This window comes from Lygodium microphyllum, chromosome 14 (assembly GCF_053477565.2).
Source record: "Lygodium microphyllum isolate KBCC chromosome 14, Lygodium_microphyllum_v1.1.10, whole genome shotgun sequence".
In the NCBI taxonomy this organism is placed as follows: domain Eukaryota; kingdom Viridiplantae; phylum Streptophyta; class Polypodiopsida; order Schizaeales; family Lygodiaceae; genus Lygodium; species Lygodium microphyllum.
In genome coordinates, this window is record NC_141148.1 from 66,739,822 (window position 1) to 66,750,512 (window position 10,691).

General features: G+C 48.8%; 2 non-coding genes and 2 pseudogenes across 2 annotated transcripts; all 4 read right to left on the reverse strand.

Annotated features, from left to right (window-relative positions):
• Positions 1-3,712: 3,712 nt before the first annotated feature.
• On the reverse strand, positions 3,713-3,831 carry LOC148025685 (5S ribosomal RNA; annotated as a pseudogene).
• An 802-nt stretch (positions 3,832-4,633) lies between these two features.
• LOC148025686 (25S ribosomal RNA) lies at positions 4,634-8,013 on the reverse strand. Its single transcript, XR_015693228.1, has one exon. It is a non-coding gene; the product is annotated as a 25S ribosomal RNA (ribosomal RNA).
• Positions 8,014-8,254: 241 nt separating this feature from the next.
• On the reverse strand, positions 8,255-8,407 carry LOC148025687 (5.8S ribosomal RNA). Its single transcript, XR_015693210.1, has one exon. It is a non-coding gene; the product is annotated as a 5.8S ribosomal RNA (ribosomal RNA).
• Positions 8,408-8,747: 340 nt separating this feature from the next.
• Positions 8,748-10,318, reverse strand: LOC148025688 (18S ribosomal RNA; annotated as a pseudogene).
• Positions 10,319-10,691: the final 373 nt, after the last annotated feature.

The following is a 10,691-nucleotide window of genomic DNA, read 5'->3' on the forward strand; positions in this document are numbered from 1 at the left end:
GGATGGCAACCGTAAGAGCAATCATTGCTATGGCTGCATCAAAGGGATGGTCTTTACATCAGATGGATGTAAAGAATGCCTTCTTGCATGGTGATTTGCAAGAAGAGGTCTATATGGAGCAGCCACCAGGTTATGTGCATGCTGTTCATCCTGAGTTTGTTTGCAGGTTGAAGAAAGCCTTGTATGGCTTTGAAGCAAGCACCTAGAGCATGGTCTGACAAGATAGGACAGTATCTTATCACTATTGGCTTTCAGATTTCCAAGGCAAATTTCTCACTTTATGTGAGAAAAACAGAGAAAGGTATTATGCTACTTGTCATTTATGTTGATGATTTGATTATGATAGGTGACAGTGATGAAGATATCCTTCATGTGAAAATGCTATTGAAGCAGAAGTTTGAGATGAAGGATTTGGGAGAGCTGCGTTATTTCTTGGGCATTGAGGTGATTAGATCACCAAGTGGGATACATCTCTTGCAGAGGCAGTATGGATTGAACATGTTGTCCAAATATGGGATGACAGGCTGTAAGCCTATTTCAGTTCCTTTGGAGCAGAATGTGAAGCTAAGCACAGATGCAGGTGAGCTTCTAGAAGACCCTACTATGTACAGACGCATAGTAGGAAGCTTGATTTATATGACTACTACCATGCCAGATTTGAGCTATGTTGTTGGATTGGTAAGTCAGTTTATGCCGACTCCAAGGAAACCACATTTGGATGCGGCTAGACGCATACTCAGGTATGTGAAGTCCACATTGCAGTATTGACTATTTTATGAGACTGGGGTTCAGATACAGTTGCATGGATATAGTGATGCTGATTGGGCTGGTAGCATTTCTGATAAACGATCTACCAGTGGATATGTGTTCTCTTTTGGGAGTGCTGCAGTCACTTGGAGCAACAAGAAACAGCCTACAGTTGCCTTATCCAGCACAGAGGCTAAGTACAGGGGCGCAGCAATGGCTGCATGTGAGGTAGCTTGGTTGCATAAGCTACTTTATGATATGCATCAACCTACAGATGGGCCAGTTGTCATTTATTGTGACAACATGAGTAGTATACACTTGGCAAATAACCCAGTTTATCATGCTAGGACAAAGCACATTGAGGTGCATTATCACTATGTGCAGGAGAGGGTTTTACTAGGTCTTATTGATCTAGTTTATGTCAGCACAGAGGATCAGGTAGCTGACATATTCACGAAGGCATTGGGCGCAAAGAAGCTGCGCAAGTTCAGAGACTTGCTTGGTGTGTAGGAATTGGGATTGAGCTCGAGGGGGAGTGTTGAGATATCAAGCTCCACTCGTGACATGCCAGGGTGACCGTTGTGTATTTATGTCACCGACTTGTCAGCAGACGCGGTTGGTACACCGCCCATGAATAATAGCCACATGACAGCTATCCGTATCTACTCTAGTTCGTGGCTCAGTTAGTATGCCACCTTAGGTAGTTGAGTTTGGTTTAAGACCCATATATAGGGTTCTTCTATTTCTTTGTATGAGAGTTCTTTTTGGCTTACACAACTAAGAAGAGGAAAACTGTTTTCAACCTCCACCTCTGTGTGTATTCCCCCATTGTGCAAGCAAGAAAGCTACAAGTGAGACTCCTTCCTTCTCTCCCACAATCTTGACACACCACACCTCACCCCACCCCACCCCACCCCACCTCACCTCACCCCCCCACGACATGGCGCACCTCACCTCCCTAAGAAAACCCCGCTCCACTCAACCCCCTGCCCCCCACCACATGGCACAATCCCCTCCCCATGACATGGTAGCCCCCTCAAAAAAACCACTCCATCCATGCACCCCCACCACACCTCGAAAAACCCCGCTCAACCCACCCCACCTCAACCACCCACAATAGGCACACCCCCTCTGCCTCACTAGGAAAAACCCCACTCAACCCAATGCACCTCAAAAAACCCCACTCAAACCATCCCACCTCACCCCCCCACGACACGGCATACCCCCCTAAAAAAACCCCGCTCCACCCAACCCCCCTCTGTGCCCCACCATATGGCACAATCCCCCCCTCAAAAAACCCCACCCCACCCAAGTCCCCCCCATAACAAACCCCCCCCCCCCCCCCCCCCCCCAACCCACCCCACCTCACCCCCCCACGACACATCCCCCTAAGAAAACCCCACTCCACCCAACCTCCCCGCCCCCCCATGACATGGCACAATCCCCCCCTCAAAAACCCCACTCCACCCAAGTCCCCCCCATGACATAGCAACCCCCCTCAAAAAACCCCACTCCACCCAAGTCCCCCCCCACGACTAGCAACCCCCCTCAAAAAAGCCCCGCTCCATCCACACAATTCCACCGCACCTCAAAAAACCCCGCTCAAACCACCTTTTAACCCCCCCACGACACAGCACACCCCCCTCCCCCACCCCACCTCACCCCCCCATGACATGGCACAATAACTCCCTCACCCCCCCAACGACATGGCAACCCCCCTTGAAAAAACCTTGCTCCATCCACACCACCCCACCGCACCTCAAAAAATCCCGCTCAACCCACCCCACCTAACCTCACCCCCCCACGACATAGCACATCCCCCACCCCACCTCACCTCCCCACGACATGACGCATCCCCCCTAAAAAAACCTTGCTCCACCCAACCCCCCACCCCCCCTCCCCAACGATATGGAAACCCCCCTAGAAAAACCTCACTGCATCCACCACCCCACCGCACCTCAAAAAACCTCGCTCAACCCACCCCACCTCACCTCACCCCCCCATGACATGGCACACCCCCCCCCATCCCACCTCAAAAAACCCCGCTCAACCCACCCCACGACACGGCACACCCCCCTGAAAAAATCCCGCTCCACCCTACCCGCCCCCCCAACAACATTTCACACCCCCTCCCCCTCAACAAACCCCCCTCCACCCAAGCCCCTCCCTCCCCGCCCCCCCCCCCTCCCCCCCCCCCCCCCCCAATGACATGGCACACCCCATGCTCCATTGAGCCGTGGCCTCCTCCTTCCCTAAAAAACCCCTCTCCACAATGACATGGCACACACCCCACTGCACACAACCCCCTCCCAAGACATGGCACCACCCAACCCCTCGACCTCCTAAAAAAACCTTGCTCCACCCAACCCCCCTACGACATGGCACACAACCCTCCCCCGCCCCCCCCAAAAAATACCCCCACTCCACCCACCCCCCCACAACATGGCACACCCCTCCCCCCTCAAAAAACTATGCTCCATCCAAACCCCTCCCCCCCCGGACAACGTGGCACATGCCCTCCCCCTCCTCAAAAAACCCCGCTCCACGACATGATTCACCCCATGACATGGTACGCCCGGCTGCTCCACCCAACCCTCCCGCAACATGGCACCACCCAACCCACCCACGACATGGCACACCCTCCCTCCTCTAAAAACCCCACTCCACAGAACCCTCCACAACATGGCACACCCTCCCTCCTCAGAAAACCCTGCTCCACCGAACCCCCCCGTGACATGGCACACCCTCTGCTCCCAAAAAACCTCGCATCATGAGGAGGGGGTATCATGTCAAAGCAAGGCACATGGAGATACCATGCACAATGTACGCAAAGACAATCACGATGAGGAGAGGAGGCGTCATGTCATGGCAAGGCAAGGGGGTTTCCTACCACGATGTCATTGTGGAGAGTCAAGACGTGATATGAGGGGATTTCCATGCCATGGTCTCAAAACAAGCATGCAAAAGGGTGCAACACCAGGACTTCTTGGGAGGTCACCCATCCTAGTATTGTTCTGGCCCAAGTGCGCTTAACAGCGGAGTTCTAATGGGATCCGGTGTATTAGCATTGGTATGACCGCACTACGAACACAAAGGAATTCCAAAGAGCTCTTGTATACTGACAAAGTGGCATGAGAGAGCTCAAGAGCAAGGCATGGCGGCATGCCATGCCATTCGTTCCACAGAGGACGTGACTCAACGGGGACCCTAAACCCCATGCACATGGAGGCAACGCACAAAAGATTGAATGCCGTCGCATGCCATTTCTAGCACGAAGAGCAAGCATCCATGTGAACAGCACCCCATGCACACAGAGGCAATGATGTAGAAAAGATCAAATCACAGAATACGTGCCATGGACACGTGCCCATAGCATGCCAAGACATGCCATTCATACCACGGAGGATGCGTGTCCACACGAGCACTAAACCCCATGCACATAAGATTGAGTCATAGAATCCATGCCATGGATGGACTTGGAATTCCATCGTGTTTCCTTTATGACACCGAGGGCAAGCATCCATGCGAAGAGAACTTGGGGCACATAAAGGCAACGAGGTACAAAAGATTAAGTCATAGAATCCACATTGTGGAGGGTGCATGTCCATGTGAAGAGAACCCCATGCACATGGAGGCGACACACAGTCATAGAATCCATGCCATGGCGAGCAGACTTGAAATGCCGTGGATGCCAATAAGGTGAGACAAGCACAAAAACCGCACTAACGCAAGTGAGCCAAGGCATGGAATGCAAAGAGAAGGCGATCAAACCACCCACGTGAACTAGGTTGGATTGGATGCATGGTGTGCGTGAGGACTTAGGGGCGTGCCCATGACACATAGGGGCCAAGGCCAAGAAAACCCCATCAAACCAAGTGGAAGGGGGACAAATTGATGCGGTGGTGGGCTGAATTTTAGTGGATTGTAGCAGCAAGGCTACTTTACCACTTACAATACCGGGCCACATATTTAAGTCATCTGCAAAGGTTTCATCTCCCCGATCGTTCGGAATTTTCATTCAGAGTCCTCGAGGCGACCACTTCCGGCACCTCGAGGGAGACTCTCGACACATGCTCTCAGGGACGCGCAAGCACCCCTACTATTAGTTAGGTAACAACCGGGGAGGTAGAAAACACCGCATATAGCATGGATTCTAACTTAGAGCGTTCGGTCATAATCCTACACATGGTAGCTTCGTGCCAGTGGCTTTTCAACCAAGCGCAATGACCAATTATGTGAATCAATGGTTCCTCTCATACTAAATTGAATTACTATTGCAACACCACTCATCAGTAGGGTAAAACTAACCTGCCTCATGACGGTCTAAACCCAATTCACATTCCCTATTGGTGGGTGAACAATCCAACACTTGGCAAATTATGCTTCGCAATGATAGGAAGAGCCGATATCGAAGGATAAAAAAGCAACGTCACTATGAATGCTTGGTTGCCACAAGCCAGTTATCCCTGTGATAACTTTTCTGACACCTCTAGCTTCAAATTCCGAAACACTAAAGGATCAATAGGCCATGCTTTCATAGTTTGTATTCGTACTAAAAATAAAAATTAAATGAGCTTTTACCCTTTTGTTCCACACAAGATTTCTGTTCTCGTTGAGCTCATCTTAGGACACCTACATTATCTTTTAACAGATGTGCCGCCCCAGCCAAAATCCCCACCTAAAAATGTCTTCTGCCTAGATCAGCACACAAGCGTGCCTTAAGACCAGAAGCAGGGGCCGAGCCTCGCCTCCACCTCACGAAGTAAGTAAAATAACGTTAAAAGTAGTGGTATTTCACTTGCGCCAAAGGCTCCCACTTATTCTACACCTCTCAAGTCATTTCACAAAGTCGGACTAGAGTGAAGCTCAACAAGGTCTTCTTTCCCCGCAAATTCTTCCAAGCCCGTTCCCTTGACTGTGGTTTTGCTAGATAGTAGATAGGGATAGTGGGAATCTCATTAATCTATTCATGCGCGTCACTAATTAGATGATGAGGAATTTGGCTACCTTAAGAGAGTCATAGTTACTACTGTCGTTTACCCGCACTTGGTTGAATTTCTTCACTTTGACATTCAGAGCGCTGGGCAAAAATCACATTGCGTCAACATCCGTAAGGACCATCGCAATACTTTGTTTTAATTAAACACTCAGATTCCCCTTATACGTACCAGTTCTGAGATGGCTGTTCACAGCCTAGGAATGGCCACCTTGCAAGGGACGACGTTCTGCCCCCATCATCCGATCGGCATGTGGAGGTCTGCCCTCACCGCTCAGGCATCTTGGGTAGGCCCTCAATAGCCTTCAAGGTCAAGAAGCAAACCCCTAGACCCAGCCCTCGGAGCCAATCCTTTTCCCAAAGTTATGGATCCATTTTTTCAACTTCCTTTACCTACATTATTCTATCGACCAGAGGTTTTTCACCTTGGAGACTTGATGCAGTTATGAAAACGATTGGGCGTGATCGGCATTCGCTCCTCTAGATTTTCACGGGCCGTCGAGGGTGCACTAAACACCACGAGACATGTGGCGCTTTACCAGCCGCTGGATCCTATCTCCGGGTGATCCGATTTCAGGGTGGGCAGGCTATTAAAAAGAAAAGGGAACTCTTCTCGAGGCCCTCGTCGGCATCTCTGGATTCGATCACGTTGCCATCCACTGCCATGTCCCGGTTCGGGAATATTAACCTAATTTCCTTTCGATGAGCGGTGTGCATTGTGCCCTTGACATAGGACTACCCCATCTCTTAGGATTGACTAACCCATGTCCAATTGCTATTCACATGGAACCTTTCTCCACTTCGGTCTTCAAAGTTCTCATTTGAATATTTGCTACTACCACCAAGATCTGCACTCGGGGTCGTTTCACTTGGGCTTGTGCCCAGAGCTGTGCCATGGCTCCCACATCCTTCTACTCATCAGGGCCTCACACTTGCCCCGATGGTTGGGTGTAGGTCATGTGCTTCAAGGCCATCCATTTTTGGGGCTAGTTGATTCGACAAGTGAGTTGTTACACACTCCATAGGGGATTTTGACTTCCATGACCACTATCCTACTATCTTAATCAATCAACACCCTTTGTGGGATCTAGGTTAGCATGTAGTTTGGCACCATAACTCGACTTTTGGTTCATCCCGTATCACCAATTTTGCTTACCAAAAATGGCCCACTTGGAGCTTGCATTCCACATCAGGGTCCAACAGAGCAACCCGGTCGCTTACCTATTTAAAGTTTGAGAATAGGTTGAGGGTGTTTCACACCTGATGCCTCTAATCATTAGCTTTACCTTATAAAACTGTGAGGAGCTCTAGCTATCCTGAGGGAAACTTCGGAGGGAACCAAGTACTAAATGGTTCGATTAGTCTTTCGCCCATATACCCAAGTCTAATGAATGATTTGCACATCAGTATCGCTATGAGCCTCCACCAGAGTTTCCTCTTGCTTTGCCCTGCTCAGGCATAGTTCACCATCTTTCGGGTCCCAACAGGTACGCTCTCACTCAAACCTTTCATAGAAGATCATGGTCGGTCGATGGTGCACCCTGTGAAGGGGATCCCACCTGTCAAGTTCCTTGCACCTCCGTGGGTTTGCCACCCACTGCTCATGTACATGTTAGACTCCTTGGTCCGTGTTTCAAGATGGGTCAGATGGAAATCCCAGAGCGCCAGCATCCTGAGCGTGCAGGTGCAAAGCTCGCCACGTGGCACATGCTTCATTCCTCGACCAACGCGACGGCATTGACAAGCCCCGCTCTTTTCCCGTCGCAATAGCCCACGCTGACCAGCACCCCGCATCAAGTGACGGACCAGTTCGCACTGTTCTGCATCCGATCGGGGCGCACCCACGGCCTCCATTCTCTTCCCTCCCAGAAATTTCAAGCACTTTTTAACTCTCTTTTCAAAGTCCTTTTCATCTTTCTCTCGTGGTACTTGTTCACTATCAGTCTCTTGCCCATATTTAGCCTTGGATGGAATCTACCACCCACTTAGGGCTACATTCCCAAATAGCCCGACTCGTCAACGATGCCTCATGGAGAAACATGGTCTGAGCTCGACAGGGCTCTCACCCTTTCTGACGCCCCTTTCCAAGGGGACTTGGGCTCAGTCCGTTGCAGAGGACGCCTCTCCAGACTACAATTCGTACGGCAAAGCTATGCAATTTCCAAGCTAGGTCCACTCGTAGCTACTAGGGAAATCTTGGTTAGTTTCTTTTCCTCCGCTTAGCGATATGCTTAAACTCAACAGTAGTAGCCTTGCTTTATTTTAGGTCCGAGTTGCGTTTTGGGTCACCGAGGGCAAGCCCCGGCTCCAAAGATCCTGATCTGACACGTGCACCCTGGAAGAGACACCTGCAAATAGTCGCCACCTCAGTGAGGAGACGAACCACCCTTGCGGAGCAACGTCACCGCACGGTGCTACCGATACATTTTAGCCAACCACAGCATCATGTCGAAGCGCAAACCACTAATTCCACCCTTCCTCGAAGAAGGGGAGAGGGTGTGGGGGAGTTAGGGATGCTCAAGCAGGCATGCCCTTGGATGAGCCGCGGGCGCAAGTTGCGTTCAAATACTCAATGATTCGTAGAATTTTGCAATTCACATTATGTATCACATTTCGCTGCATTCTTCATCGTTGCAAGAGCCAAGATATCCGTTGTTGAGAGTCATTGCATTTTGTTTTTCAATCCTCCCGAGGGGATGAATCTCAGACAAGACAAGGTTTGTTAAGTTCCTCCTACCACCCCCGTGTTCGGGGAGGGGCAAAGGGTTTATCAAGGTGACGGAGTGCCCGAACAGGTACGACAAAGGGGGATCACCCCAAGCAAGGGAGAGAGATCGAAGGTGTCCCTCCTTCCTCCTCCACCTACATGGTTGTAGGATGACCCTAAAGCATAGCCTCCCTCAGTATCACCCAACTCGGATGAGGGGAGAGATGATGTCGACCACGCCTCCAAGCGCGATCCCTCGGACATTCCACAGTTCGCATTGTTCTCATGGATGTGTGTCAATGATCCTTCTGCAGGTTCACCTACGGAAACCTTGTTACGGCTTCTCCTTCCTCTAAATGATAAGGCTTAATGAGCTTCTCACAATGTCACCAGTGGCGAACCACCAGTGTCGCGGCAATCCAAAAACTTCACCGGACCATTCAATCAGTAGGAGCGATGGGCAGTGTGTACAAAGGGCAGGGGCATAGTCAACACGAGCTGATGACTCGCGGTTACTAGGAATTCCTCGTTGAAGATCAATAATTGCAATGATCTATCCCTATCATGATGAAATTTCAAAAGATTACCCTGATGACACCAAAAGAAGCATAAAAACAAGGCACAAAAATGTCCATGCACATATCACAATTTCATCTTTGGTAAAGGGGATAACATTTGCATTGTTACAAAATCACTAAAATACACACTTACATTAGGGGGCCACATCCACATCCACATCTATCATAAATAAATGGTATACACAAAAGTGTTATATGCATGCATTTGTAAAGGGTAGGAATACTCAAAATTAAAGGCTAAAGGCCTTATAATATCAAATGTATCAAAGTTTCAAAGAAATAATAAAAATACGAAGGGGTGTGCTTTTTGGGGAAGAGGTGGGGTGGAGTGCACGAGTGGTTATGTGCCTCTTTCCTTTCCCTCTCTTGTCCAATCGCATATTCTCCTTTTTGGTGGTGCAAAAAGTTATTCTCTCTCCTCTCTGCTCTGTCTTTTGTGTAGAAATTCCTCTATTCCCTTTTGTTCTTGCATAATGGTTAAAGCTATGGATGAAGATGATGAAGATGACGAATTTGTTCATTATTAAGTGGAAGATTTATGGTTTCTTTTTAGTTTTTGAGATTAATGGCAGAGCCATACACATAGATTTTGTGTGCTTTGTCCCTAGTTTTGTGGTTGATTATGTTCGTGGGAGGGTTGCTGTCATACCCAGATCACTCGGCCCAGGTGGTAAGCTCGTTGAACTCATCAGTGTAGCACGCATGCGGCCTAGAACATCTAAGGGCATCACAGACCTGTTATTGCCTCAAACTTCCATGGCCTAGATAGCCATAGTCCCTCTAAGAAGTTGGCCACAAGGAGGATCCTTTGTGTAACTAGTTAGCAGGCTAAGGTCTTGTTTGTTAACGGAATTAACCAGACAAATCACTCCACCAACTAAGAATGGCCATGCACCACCACCCATAGAATCAAGAAAGAGCTCTCAATCTATCAATCCTTACTGTGTCTCGACCTGGTAAGTTTCCCCCTGTTGAGTCAAATTAAGCTCCAGGCTCCACTCCTGGTGGTGCCCTTCTATCAATTTCTTTAAGTTTTAGCCTTGGAACCATACTCCCCTCAGAACCATACTCCCCCTGGAACCCAAAACTTTGATTTCTCATAAGGTGCTAGCAAAGTCATCAGATAACATCCGTCAATCCCTAGTCGGCATCATTTATGGTTGAGACTAGGACGGTATTTGATTATCTTCAATCCCCCAACTTTCATTCTTGCGGACAAGCAAAATAGGGTCACTAGGACTACCTTCTAAAACAGGCTTTTAATGCTTGACAATGTCTTAACATGAGGTAGACAACTACCCAAACCTCCCCCAAATATACCTAACCAAACCCTATGACTTCATGCCTTGATTTTTGGTCCCCACAAATTAAAAGAAAATAATCCCCATATACACATATAATATTATAAACTTAAGGGAAAAACTCAAAAAGGCGACGACACAAATTGGAATGGCCACAAGAAGCTCCCATGCAACAAAGGCTCCCTCCAAGCACACTTTGTCAAACTTGTATGATGCAACCACTAAAACAAAAAACCATTAAATGTATCTGCACCAAACAAAAACATGTCCCTCTTGGCCTAAAGGAATATAACATTTCACAACCAACAAACTAGCCCTCGTGGCCTTATGAAATAAAATATTAGAACCCTATAGAAATGGCC